Raw genomic sequence first — 14,312 nt, 5'->3', positions numbered from 1 at the left:
TTTCTTCTTTATTTTTTAATGGATGGAATGGTTTTGGCAAATATTCCTAAATATTCCTAGGACAGAGGAAGTCAGGCTGGGACAATCAAACTCTTGTTCAAATTTCACCACCTGAAATACTGCCTTGTTCATCATTTTTTGGTCCAAAGAACCTCACACAACTTGAAATATAATAGGTGCTCAGTAAATATCTGTTAAATGAATGAATAAATTTTTGTATGGATGCATAAATGTATGAAGTGAGTGATTTATTCAGGTAGCATTTCTAATTAAAATTTTTCCTTCAATCCCAGCTGGCACAACTGACTTTATTTAGAGACAAAATAGAAAATGATATACATTGTAGTGTTTAAGCAATAGGGTCATTCAGCTCCAAAATTTTCTCCCAAGGTGCTTAGAATTTCACCAAAGAAACTCGTTGCTTTGGGTTAAATAATTTTTTTTCTTTCTTTTTTTAAGCAAGCAGGTAGAATTTTTCTTTTTCTAAGCTTTATTGAGATATAATTGGCACACAACATTGTGTGATATTAAGGCGTACAATATGCTGTTTGAAACATATACATTAAAAAATGATTTCCACCATATAGCATTAGCTAATGCCTCCATCATGCATTATAATTACCATTTCTTTTTTGTGGTTAGAGAATTTAAGATTTACTCTCCTAACAACTTGCAGGTACATAATACAGTATTATTAATTATCATTGCCATGTTTACTTTAATGCCCAGAACTTATTTGCTTTCTAGCTGAAGTGTGTACCCTTTGAACACATCTCCCTGATTTCCCCATCCCACAACCAAAGCAACTACCACTCTCCTGTCTGTTTCTGAATTTACCCTCTTTGGATCCCACATATCCTTGAAATCGCACGATATTCTTCTTTCTCTGTCAGACTTATTTCACTTAGCCTAATACCATCAAGTTTTACCCATGATGTCGCAAAAGGCAGAACTTCCTTCTTCTTTTAAGTCTGGATAAAATTCCATTATACATACCATTATATATATATATAGTATGCATACACACACATATATATATAAAATATGTGTGTGTGTGTATATCAGTATATACACATATGTATGTATGTCACATTTTTATCCATTAATCCATTGTTGGCTACCTAGGTTGCTCCCTTATCTTGGCTACTGCAAATGATGCTGCAATGAACATGGAAGTACAGTTGCCTCTTCAAGATCTTGTTTTCATTTCCTTTGGACATATACCCAGAAGTGGGATTGATGATCATGTGCTCACCCTATTTTCACTATTTTGAGGTACCTCTATACTATTTTGCACAGTGGCTGTACCAATTCACATTCCTACCAATAGTGCACAAAGGTTCCATTTTCCCCACATCCTTGCCATATGAGTTCATTCATTTCTGAAGTTTCCTGTTCAAATTCAAAAATCCACTAGAGAGGATAACATATTAACCCTTTATTCTTCAGTACAATTTAGCGTCTCCGTTAGCTAGTGTTACCTCAGGAAAGTGGAGAACTAAGGTTTATGACTATGTTCAGATGGGAAGGAGAGGTTGGGTATCCATTATGATGCTAGGAGAGGTGTCCAGGATAGCAGGAGAGTGGCGTAGTGTTCTGGAGGCTAGAAAACAGTAAGGAGGGGTTAATAAGGGCCACATGAGGGAAGAAAAATATTGAGAGAAAAGAAGATTAAATAAATTTAAATAAATTTCACCTATTTCAATTTTTCCCTTGGGCTGATTCTCCTTCGGTGATGCCCCAGTACTCTCTGGCCATTCACCCAGATCCTGGTCTCTTATGGAAATGTATTCGTATTTACTCTATGTTAAGTGTCTGGCAGAGCTGGGAGAAAGGGTTGAAAATGGGATGGTTAAAGGAATTAAAGCCTTACAGGGATTTAACCCACAGCATTGAAATGGAGCCTTGGTAATTGATCCAGGTATTCATAAAGGGATTAAGTATCAGGTCTGACTTCAGTGATTTCTTAAATGAAATAAGAGAAAAAAAAAAGAAACAGAATGGAACAGAACCAAATGAAATGGCTTGGAGTTGAAAGGATGTTGTTGAATTTTTACATAGAGAATATATAATTCCAGCCATGACAGAATTAAATATATCTGAGAATAAATCATAAAAAAAAGAATCAAACACTTAAAAAAAAAAAAGATGACTAAGCTGTCCTTAAGATTTGGCCATAGAGAGATTAAATCATGTGTCTCTCACTCACTTTGTTTGTTTGATGCAGAAACTGGGCAGTATTACTATGGCTTCCAGATAAATAGAAGTTTGTATTCCAATAAACAAGTCACCCATGTCCATGAATCCATGTTCAGCATCCTTGAGTCAAGCCTACTTCTGCATCCAAAATCATGAGAGATGGGGCATAAAAAAAAAAAAAAATGAAAAGAGTAAAATCAAGAAGTAATTTTCTTCCTTGTTTAATCATGAAAAGCTTGCTTTACTATCCTTCCTTTCCACATTGTGAGCCTTCAGGGAGGAGTAAGAAATTTTCATCCTGCTTACCCGTCATTATTGGAGTAGATTAGAGCTAAGTGCCTTGCATGCAAATAGACCAACTTGACAAAAAACATTGGAATTTAGATAGCAACAAATAAACTGGATTGAAGGCTAATTTTGGTGGCTTGTCCTTGTACCAGTGGAGCTGAAACTAGGGCAGAATTCTTGAGAGGTTTAGTTTCTCTCTCTCTCTCTCTCTCTCTCTCTCCACCCCATACCTTGACCCCCCCCCCCCCAGGATTCCTCTCTCTCTCCTTCACAAACAAACACACCCCACCCCAGCACACACGCTCCTTCTACTTCAAGCTAATACTTATCAACACCCCATATGTCATATTATGCATTGTTTCTGCCTGTGTTTTCAAGGCACACTCAGGTACCCTAGGTTACTTGCCAGAACAAGTCATCTCTTAGTCCCATACTTCTCACCTGTGTGCTTTTCAGAAAATACCCCCAGGCACTTATTTTCTGGATGCATTATTCCAACCACTCTCTCCAACTCCTTTCTGTGCCTTCCTACCTCTCACCAACTCCTCGATCTATATCTCTAAAGACAGCTTGTAGGAAAATTTTAAAGTCAGTAAATTGTGTCTTTGAGTTATCCTGCCCATAACTGTCACCATTTCCCCATTCCTGGTGTCACCATTAGTCAGTCATTCAGTGCCCTCAAGCTTCCCCCGGTCTCCCACCCAAACCTGCTTCTAGAAAAGACTCACATTTAACAATTATAGTTTGGTATGACTGTAATTTTATCTAAGACATTTGGGCCTTAAAGCCAATGAGAAGTCTTCCCCTAGTACCCCAATAAGGACCTTTCAGTTGTTAATGACTGCAATTATGCCTCCCAAATGAGTGTTTCTCAAAGCGTGGGTTGAGGACCGAGTGTCAGAATCACCAGCACACTGATTAAGCATGTAGTCTGCTGGACTGCTTCTTCCCCCCAAATCTGAGTAAGACCTGTCTGAGTGAGCCTCCAAACCTACCCTTTAATAAAGCTTCTGATAATTCTGAAACCCAACAGAGATTATGAACTTCTGATGTTAGGGCAGTCAATGTAAAAGGCTGTGCTTGCCCAGCAATTCAGCTTCCTTGGTGATCAGCCAGCCCCCCTCCATTTTCCAGATGTGGAATTAGCCCAGAGCTGCTACATGACTTACCAAAAATTACACTCCTGATTAGCAGAAGAGGGAACATTTTAAAACAAGTCTCCTGACTCCAAAACCAGGATGTGCCCCCTTGCACTTCAGGGTGAGTTTAAGAGTGACATAAGCCAACAGCCTGCTCATATAAAGTGACTGTTAAAAACTGCCTAAAAACAGAACAGCATCTTTCAGACACTTCAAATTTCAGTTCTTCACATGTCCAAGGTTTGGTAAAAGATTTCTTAGACCTGCCATGGAGACTTTAGGCAGAAATTCTAATTTTCCACTCAGTGTTGAAAGACTCTACTGGCCACATGCTGATTCTATTCCTGTGGTTGAGCACATAACATTGGACCTAAATCTCTGAGCCTCTTGATTTCAGAAATTCCTTTACCTTCAATTACGTAAGTATATTTTGTCAGGACAGGGAAGGTAGCTGAGAAAATGTAATCAATGCTAAAAGAAGAGACTACATGAGCTGCCTAGGTAAAAAAGCAAAGATTACAGAATTTGAAGGCTCTGAAAGGCCCTTTCAAGCCAGAAGAGGCCAGGATAAACTTGAGAAGAGTAGAGGAAGATTCTATAAACAGAGATCATGGCCATGATGACTTGTGACAGGAATGAACTATTTATAAATACCAGGATGCTCAACTCTCACGATAAGAAGGGATCTGTGGAAAACATTTGGTTCAAATCCCCCTTCTGAGGATAGACTCTCATGACTCAACTCATCCAGTAGACCACATAGGAACTTCCAGTAACAGAGCCTCAAGATGATGCATCTCACGTTTGGATCTTCCAACTTTTAGATAGTTTATCTTTTTATCAAACTGAAATAAGACTCCCCCATGAGAAAACTAAAGTGATATAAAACTCACATGGGGTTAGTTAACAGAGGAAAAGACCTACTGACAGACTGCATTATGGAGCAGGTTTGGGAGTTTTGTTTTTGTTTTCTGTAACATGCAGCGAGTGTTTTCCACCCCCAAGGATTTTACTCCTTGCTAATTCTAACCATTCCCCAGAGGGCAATTTCCCTTGACTAAATAAGTTTCTTCAGGTGCAATGAACTGCAGAAGAGACTTGTGAAACCATCACAGGCGAAGAACTGAAGCATCTTGCTTTCTTTAGCCTAGAAAAAGTGAAGCAGAGGGTCTCCAGTACAGGGCAGGCTTTGAAGTCCAACTCAGGAGTACCAGGCTTCAAGGCAGTAGGAAAGGTTGAGCCAGACAGAGGATCAATGCCTCACCGATGTTCTACCTCTGCCTGAGAGATTCTAACAGAAAGTCTTGAAAAGGGCCTCTAAGTCATAAAAGCACCTGTCATTCAAGACATGTTCTATGAGACAATATTAACTTACCCGATCCGTCATTTCAGAGATGCATGGCCCATTTATAAATGAGTAAGAAACTCCATGCAGGATTTGGTGACCTCTGGAAGTTGTCTACTGGAGTGAGGGTTCCACAGATATTTCTTCAAAGATTAAAAAAAAAAAGGCTTATTTCTCTTTTTAAAAAAAATCTGAGCTGATCTCCCACAGCTGGCTTTGGGAGTGTGCATGAGACTCTGGGACTTTTATCTGGGCAAGGCTGGCAGAGGAAGGAAGAATATTCATTCTTTGTAGGCACATAATGAGAATAAACCATCTCTCATGGTCCTAACATATATATGGAAATAGGTACACAAACATCTGATGTAGAAAGGATTGGGGTATTTATAACAGGTCTTTCTCTGCCTGGGAAATAAGAAACTAAATGGTGACTAAAAAATATTATTAAGCTGAAAATGTATTCTGAGACAGATTTGCTTCCCTATGTTTAAATCAACCCATAAAATAACCCCCACTCGCCACCCTTCCACACCACCACCTCTCATTGATGCTAACAGACAAGGAGCTGTGTTGCCACAACACCGAACGCCTGCATGCCAGTCAACAATGCTGCCAAAAATCTGGATTTTAGAATAATATGGATAACTAGCTGTATTTTTCTTTTTTCTTTCTGCAAACTCTCTAAAATGGCACTTAGTGAAAGAACATTAAAAACCAACTGTAAAGCACTCTAGAAATATAAAGTGTAGTCATTATTGAAGTCTCATTTCTCTAAAAAATTGCTATGAATCCTTTTAGAAACATTTTGACTAAGAAACAATTTCTTGACTATCAATCAGTGGTTCCTTGTATTTCCCCAGCACCACCTCTCCAACTCTGAATGTTATAGATGAAGCTTAGGAAAATGAGAGAATAACAATAAATGATATTACAATGTTGCTTTGAAATGAGAATTGGTAGTATGAGGCAGGGGAGAAACTGATGGGAAAGAAATGTACCCAGAGAGGATGATTTTTGTTTAAATAAGTTCATAATATGTGAAATGCACGATGGAAACTGACAGGGGAAGTGGAGGATCATTGTTTGAATAGCATCAATATAAACACAGATGCAAAAGAAATTGGCTTGGGAGATGGAAGAGCCTAGCCTGAATAATGTTGTATACCAATAAAAAGCATAAAAAGGAGAAAAATATATAGAGTAGGTGATTATTTCTGCGATGCTTGAAGATGCACATTTTCACAGATATCAAGGGGAAGGGAAAATATGTCTTAGCAATTCCTGAGTTGGCCATTTTTGCTATAGTTCATAATTCTTCCAGGTTTCACCAAATCGCAGCCTATCTATCCACTTGACTATACGGTAAGCAGACCTCTATCTTAGAAAGAAAGAGGCTGTATGTGGGTCAGTCCTGAAAAATATAAAATATGGAGATGTGAAATGTTCACAAGTTCCACCCAACTCCCAGTCCTTGTTGACATTCACTCCAGTTAATGAGAACCACCCAATGCTTAGGGCAGGCAGGGAGGACAAAGAAGCTGTCCTCCCTCACGTTCACCATCCACCCCTCTCCTGCTCCGAGCAGCCTCTCACTTCCCTGTGTCTCTCTGTTCCTTTGCTATTTGCCAGACTATATTCTCCTGGGGAGAGAGAAAGATATTTATTTTTTGTACAGCAATATTTATCAAATATATCTGTAAAAAGAGCAACTACTCCTCATTGTCACTTCTTAGTATTCCACTACCCTATATGAAAATATTTTGGTTGTATACATAAAATCTCACTGAGGATTATAATAAAAGTATGTTAAAAAAGCACAATATGCCATAAGGATTGTGGAAATGTATTGTCTCCCTCATCTCACTTGGGCCTCACAATAATCTATGAAGTAGGCTGATTATATCCATTTTACAGATAGGGAAAATGGGTCTAAGATACATTTGTAAGTTGGCTCAAGTGACATTAAAGAGAGCTATTAAGGAGAGCCAGATGCAGGTCTCCTGAAGTTCATAGCTGACTGCCTTGACTCAATAGTCATGATTGATTTTACAAGCATGACATTATTTGAGGGATATGGACAAAGTTCACCCTAACCCAGTCTCTTTTTCAGAGGTGCCTGAAATGTCACCATTAATAATTCAACATTTTGTATTAAGCATTGCTCTCTGCTTGCAGGGCTCATTTTGCAAGAACCCATGTCAAAAAAAAAAAAAAGAATGCATCCACCTTAACCTATGACAATTAAAACCCCCGAAACCATGAGAGATGGAAAGAGCAGAAGATTTATAAAAATCAAGGAGGACAGGGAAAAAAGGCACCATGAACGACCTTTACCTACTTCATCGTTTTTCCATAGGTGATACTTGTAAAGAGGAAAAAGAATTAAAAATGGTAGGACAGATTTTGATTAGACATGAAGGTATTCGTAAATATAAGATAATCGGCTTGGTCAACAGCAAGAATCTAAGGAGTGTCCTTCCGCAAAGACTCTCAAGGTGAGAGACCTATCTAGGTTGAGTCAGAGAACTTCTCACCAGAAGACAGAAGGACCAGATGATCGCAGAGCGGGGCTTCCCACGCTGCTGTCCAGGGTGCTGGTGCTGAACTGACTGATAATGCATGCGGAGCTCTGTGAGGTAGGGCTATCCTGCTTCACGCTATTCTGTTATTGTGAATAGAGGAAGCAGCTCTTCTCTGTGAGAAGGGTCGCTGTAGAAAAGCAATTCCCTCCTGATAAGAGCCAGGAGAAAGAATAAGCAGGAAAGAAGGGTAAGGCTCTTTGTTGTTGATAACCAAAAGGGGCAGACACTTCATAAAAAATGACAAGCAATAGCCTTTTCAACAGGGTAATAATACTTCTGGTTGATCTGATGTGTGGCTGCTCTGGCAGCGTTGTCTGAGGGCCACAAGTGCATTAAGAGATTCATGGCGTGCTTAGGAGAAGGAGGTTTCGCTTCCAAATCAAAATATTATTTCCTTTCACCAATTGCAATTTGTAGTTCTGGGAACAATGATGGAATTTTATTTTAAATCCTTTAATTAATTTATTTATTTTTGTTCTTTGAAAACTCTTAGAATGAGTCACTCTCAGCGCTAACACCCCAAGCATATAGACTCTTTTTTTTTTTTTCAGTGAAGTCATAGATTCGGGAAAAAAAAAAAACAAATCAGAGAAGCATTTTTTTCTCTGCTCTACAGAAAACTTACTTAAGACTGGAAGTCCCTTTGGGAGGTCCATGCATTTATCTGCCTGCGTTTGGACAAGACAGACTAACTGCATGGCTGGCTGAGTCCCACCTCACAGGACCCTCAGGAACTTTACCTTGTCTTCTGGCTTCTATGTTGTCTTCTGGTTCTGGCTCATCCTCCTTGGCATGAACACCAGAGACTCCATATATTTCAATGTTCTCAGCCTTGGCTCTGACATGATAAAGGTACGACAGAAAAACACATTAAGATGTTACCTGGAATATTATTTTCTTTATTCCCTTGTGATCACCGCTGCTCCTGCTGTTGGCAAGGAGCCACCTTTAACTCAAGGGCCAGAGAACCAAGGCACTACATCGTCAGCTTCCAAGATAATGTGCTGCAATTTCTGGTGTAAGACAGAAAATGTAAGAAAATAAATGCTCCTAAGTAAACCATTTCTGCCCCTACTTTTTCCCCTATATGTTAGGGAGAGAGAAAACAATTGGCGATAATCTTGGAAGCAGAGATGTGGGTCTATCTTTATATTATCATCTCCCCTCCTCAATAACGTGGAAGAGGAGAGTAAACAAGAACCACTGATTTTCAAAAGTCAGAAAGGGAAGATCTGTGTCTTACTGGTCCCACCTGATGTACAGTACTCAGCATCCCTTTCAGTGACCCTTGTGGCTTTGGGCATGTGAACAATGAAGCTGAGAGGCTGTAAGGGGGTGTGTTATACAGAGCAAGGACCCCTGAGAACCCCTTAGGATTTCTATGGTTACGCAGTGACTCAGGGCTAAGTGATTCATAAGCTTATGATAAGGTTGAGGATGGGCTGAGGAAGGGTGGATGGACGCACAGGACACTGCAGGTCTGAACGAGAAAAATGAAGCACAACCCTCACTAACCCTAATGGCGGAGGCTACAGCAAAACCAAAAATACCTCAGGGAATGCAGATGATTGAACACCTTGTAATGGGTTCAGGGTGAAAGCACTCCCTCAAGGACACAACATCGATGGTGTACCTCAAAGGGTGACAACGAGGACCAAAGCGGGCGGAACTGGGAACATGGTCAGCCCCTGCCCAGATGACACCGTGATGGATTGTAAAACCACCTTCCTCCCCAGCTATAAACCAGTTTCCAAAGAAGAGGGAAAGGAAAAAATGCTAAAAGAGAAGATTCCCCCCTGCAAATCTAGAATGTAACTGAATTATAATTTTATGTGCCTGAGAAGACACTACATAGGACTAAGTTTACTTGAAAGTGACTAGATTCAGTTACTGCATTTGGTGAAATGAAGGCTCAGATTCAGAAAATTAAATTGGCTTTTAGGAAAATGGAGAAATTTGTTTTTGCTCACCTGACCCTGTGTTTGTAAAAATTCATATCCAACAAATAAGTCATGTTTCATGGAGACACGTATATTACACATTATTAAGAAACAATGTAAATAAGGACATGACACTGGAATCATATGAGCTCAGTGTCATTACTGCTGAGCCCAGCACTTCCTGGAGCACTAAACGAATTTGAGTCGCTCACATAAACTCTTCCACTCAGAGCTGGGATTGCTATAGGAGATAGCTGCAAGGCACCATCCCATTAAGATACTTTCCCCAATTAATTATGCAAATGGATTATTAATTATTAATTAGGGCATTTAGTAATGTTATTAAGAATTTGGAAGATAAATCTTTTTGACTTGTACTTAACTGGTAGATTATATAAGCAATAAAGAATACATGAGCAATAGCTGCATAATTACGTTTTATGAATAGCAGAAACCTGAAAGGGATGTGGAGAGATTTAATTGACATTTAACAAGATAACTACAGCAAATTAATTAGAAATTATCTGCTAAAATATAAATTAACTTATAATAATATTTTAACCAGCTACTCTATGATGCTAGCATATTCTTATTGTTGCTAAAATACCTAAATAAAATACCCTGCTAGATAAGATGATAGTGCTAATTTGTCTCCCAAATAATCAATCAAGTTTTATTGTATAATCAGGACATTTTAGAGAATGAAAAGAAGTGTGTCATGCAGTGTCTGCCATCGGAAGACCCGCAGCAGAGTTGGAGGGGAAGAACTCAGCACAAGGGGCTGGTCGGAGCAAGGCATTAAAGGGATCACAAATCCTGACTCACTTTACCTCTTTAAACCTCACTTTCCTCATCTATAAAATGGGAACGATAATACCTAGCTCAAAGTTTGTTGTGTGAACATATATCTCAGTCCTGGTACTTAGAATCTTTCAGTAAAGATCAGCTTTGTTCTACTCTTGCTTTGTGATTCTGGGAATAAAATACAATCAGCAAAAACAGCTAACACATGCAAAAGGATCTATTTTCCAGTTGTTCTGTGAAGCAAGTTTGTAAACCTAAACCTGGAACAAGCTAATGTGCCTCAAAGATGCAATACTAAATAAATGGTGATAGATTCACACTACCAAGTAGCACTTACCAGCTAATCAGTGTGAGTCTCATTGAGGTGGACTAACAGTAATTTTACAAAATACAAAAGTACAATACCATTTATATTTAAAATGGCCACATGCAATATAAATACTACATATCTTCTATGGACACATACATATGTATATAAAAACATTGAAAAATATCTTAATATATACCTCAAACACTTCATCATGCCACCTCTGTGCAATGAGGAAACAACCAGTGTTGGAATAAGCGATCAAAGGGAGCCTCAGCCTTGTCTACAGAATTTCATTTTTAAAGGCTATGTAGATTATATCATTCATGTAATTAAAATTTAAATTATAAAAAATGGGATCAGAATGTAGATGAGGCAGTAGAGTGTGGTTTGGTGGGCTAGGAAGAATGGGGGAATGAACAGGGAGCGCGGAAGGCGGAGGACATTCTTCGAGTCCTGGGCCTGGGCCTCCCAGCACGACCATCATTACAGGCGCGGTAGCGGGGCTGTGAAGGCAGAGAGACGCCTGATGGGCTGAAGCCAGAAAATGATTGAGGAGACTAAAAGGCGAATGTTACGAAAACCAGGCAGAAGAGTTTAAACCTCTGGAGGAGACACTGAGAAGTATCTGTAGGGTCTGAAGCAGGCGAAGGGGTATTCCAACAGGACCATTTGACAAAGGACAGTGAGAAACAGGGAGCTGCCCAGAGGCTGTTGAAGGCACTCGTGTGTGCAGGATTAAACACCTGAACAGTGGAAATGGAGAGGAAAGGGTAGACCTGAGAGGCATTTGGAAGCAAATCATGGTAGGAACTGAGAAGGGAGGAGGTGAGTTAAAGTTGATTTCAAACTGCCGTGTCTAGAAGCCTGAAGGTCCAGGAAGTGGTGGCTCAGGCAAAAATGTGGCTTGTGGGTAGGCAGGAACTTCAAAGATTAAAATCAAAGTGTTCAATTTTAAAACATAGAAATCTGGATGATGTTTGAACCTCTAAGTAGAAATGTCCTATTGTTGCATTGCGTGCATGAGTGTGATATTCTACTTTTCTTCTGAGAGGTGTCAGCAAAAGCCATGAGGCTGTACAACGTCCCCAAAGACATTAGTAAAATGAGTACGAAAAGGGCAAAACAGAGAGTCAAGACCTAGGGGGTGGAAAGAGGGAATGGGGAGGGAACCGGAACACTTACTTGCTCAGAAGTTCAGTGTTCATTTCAGTCTCCTCCATTCAGATGCTATTTACCAAGTGCAGGTGTCTCTAGAAGAATATTATAAGCATACCAAGAGACCTCTTTCTGTCTTCAGGTATGCTCTTTTAAACCAAGGGAGGTCCCCAAAGGCTGGCTTTTCAGTCAAGATAGCAAATCTGTATGCAGTCTGTTCTAAGAATGTCTTTCCCAGGTGATCTGCATTCCACTCTGCTTTCCTGTTGGAATAAACCCAATAAACCCAGAGCTGTGCCAGAGAAACAATGCTGTTTCCACTGGCTTAGCCTCTCCGGAGAGGGCCTCTGTTGTCTCCGTCAGAAATGTTTACAGACTAAATGACTGAAACTTTGCATGATTTGCTGCTCAGTTGACAGGACCTTGTTACGAAACTCACCTAAGGACCTTCCCATGCACATATGGGCCCTTTTACTCACAGGACCTTATTTCTTGCAACCATTTTGACCTCACAACACCCCTTGAGGTTTTTTTAATTTGTGAAAAAGATAGAATACATTATTTTACCAGGATTCTTTGGTAACTCATTGACAGGAAGCAACTAGCGCCTAATAAAAATAATAGACACTAATTGCCAGGTACTGTCTAAGAATTGTATCTGCATCATCTCATTTAATATTATCCTCATTTTAATATGAGGGCACTGAGGTTTCCTAAGACAAATAGCCAGGAGGGAGCAAAGCCAGCACTGAAGACCTGGTCATCTGACAGCAGGGCCGCCGTGTCTAACCACTGCACTGCATTGCCAGGACTCAAGTCTTACTGCTTTTTGATTTATATTCTTTTCAGTTCACCTATCATATAGAGTCAGGAATCTCCAGAGAAACAGAATCAATAGGAGATGTATAGATATAAATGCATATTAAAATAAAATGCTTTAATTTTTAAATGTAAAAGTCTAGATAATAGTTGGACATCTAAATGGAATTGTTTGTATATATATATACTACACACACACACACACACACACACACACATACACACATCAAGGAATTGGCTCACACAATTATCTGATTATGGAGTATGGGAAGTCCTAAGATCTACAGTCAGCAAGCCTGAGATCCAGGAGAACTGGTGGAATAGTTCCAGTCCAGTCAGAAGCCAACAGGTTTGAGAGCTGCAAGAGCTGATGTTTTAGTTCAAGTCCAAAGTCAGAGAAAAAAAAAAATCCCAATGTAAAATAAAGTCCATTAGGCAGGAGGAGTCCCTCCTTACTTGCAAAACGGTCAGCCTTTTCTATCTGGGCCTTCGACTGATTGGATGAGGCCCACCTGCATTGGGGAGAGCAATCTGCTTTACTAGGTCTGTCATTTCAAATGTTAATCTCCTTCCAGAAACACCCTCACAGACACACCCACAACATTTGACCAAATATCTGGGTACATGTGGCCCAGTGAAGTTGACACAGATTAACCACTACACCCATGTTCTTCCTAGAATTGCTTTGATAGGCAGGAAATGGGGATTGCCCACCCCCCCCACCAACCTCCTCCTTCTGAACTTCTCTTATTGGAGAGAAAGGTGACCATGGGAAGATAGAAAAGGAACCATGTTATTTCCACAACCTGGTCCCAAAGTGGTCCCGAAGAGACCATGTAATTCTCCTTCAGGGCTGTGCCAAGGAGGGTCCTATATTGGATGGGAAGTCAGGCTAGATGGTCAAGCATTTCTCAAATCTCAGACTCTATGTGCCTGGTAAATTTGCTCTTTCTAGGCACCTTTTTCTCATCTTACAGTGATGAAGGAAGCTTCAGAGCTCAGTGAGGGCAAGACATTGTTTGGCTATTCAACTTCTTCCCCAAATGTATAGAGTATTTTGCTAAGGGTACAGTAGAGGGCGCTGTCTAAGAATACAGCCTGTGTCGTCCGTCAGAGCTGCGGACAAATCCCAGCTTTGCCGACCATCAGGTATGTGACTTTAGAAAAGTTAGGCCTTGATCCTCTGTAAAGCTCACAAGATTTTTGCAAAAATAAATATTCTAATGTATGAACAGCACTTCTAATGATTCCTGCCATATGGTCAGCACCTAATAAGTTGTTGCTGTTGACACTGTTATAGGAGAAAACATGCCCATTTCACTGCTCTCAGTCACTGCCTTCCCCCAGTAATCAGGCTAAGAGGTCATTTGCTGCCATCTGGTGGCCCCTCATCGCACTACCCACATAGGTCAACCTACCCGAACACAGTTGAACACAAGCACAGGCGAACTAGGTATCTAAATGGAGTGGGGGTGGGGAAGGCAGAGAAAGGATTAAGTACTGATGAAATGTGACCTTCACCCCCTGAAGTTTTATTTTTAGCTTCCTGCTGCTGGTGACAGGAACTGTCTCATCAAGAAGGCATTGATGCATGTGCACTAAAATGACTGTTTCTCTTATAAACTTAAAAGTTTGTCTAATTATTTTTTAAGACTGTTTACAAGATTAGTAAAATGTATGGAAAGGTGGGTAGGGAGATAAGCACGTGCTCTGATAAAACGGAGCACAGGC

Source organism: Pteronotus mesoamericanus, unplaced genomic scaffold (genome assembly GCF_021234165.1).
Source record: "Pteronotus mesoamericanus isolate MK-2021 breed Mesoamerican mustached bat unplaced genomic scaffold, CSHL_Meso_final scaffold_705, whole genome shotgun sequence".
Taxonomy (NCBI): Eukaryota; Metazoa; Chordata; class Mammalia; order Chiroptera; family Mormoopidae; genus Pteronotus; species Pteronotus mesoamericanus.
This window is presented reverse-complemented; position numbering follows the sequence as displayed.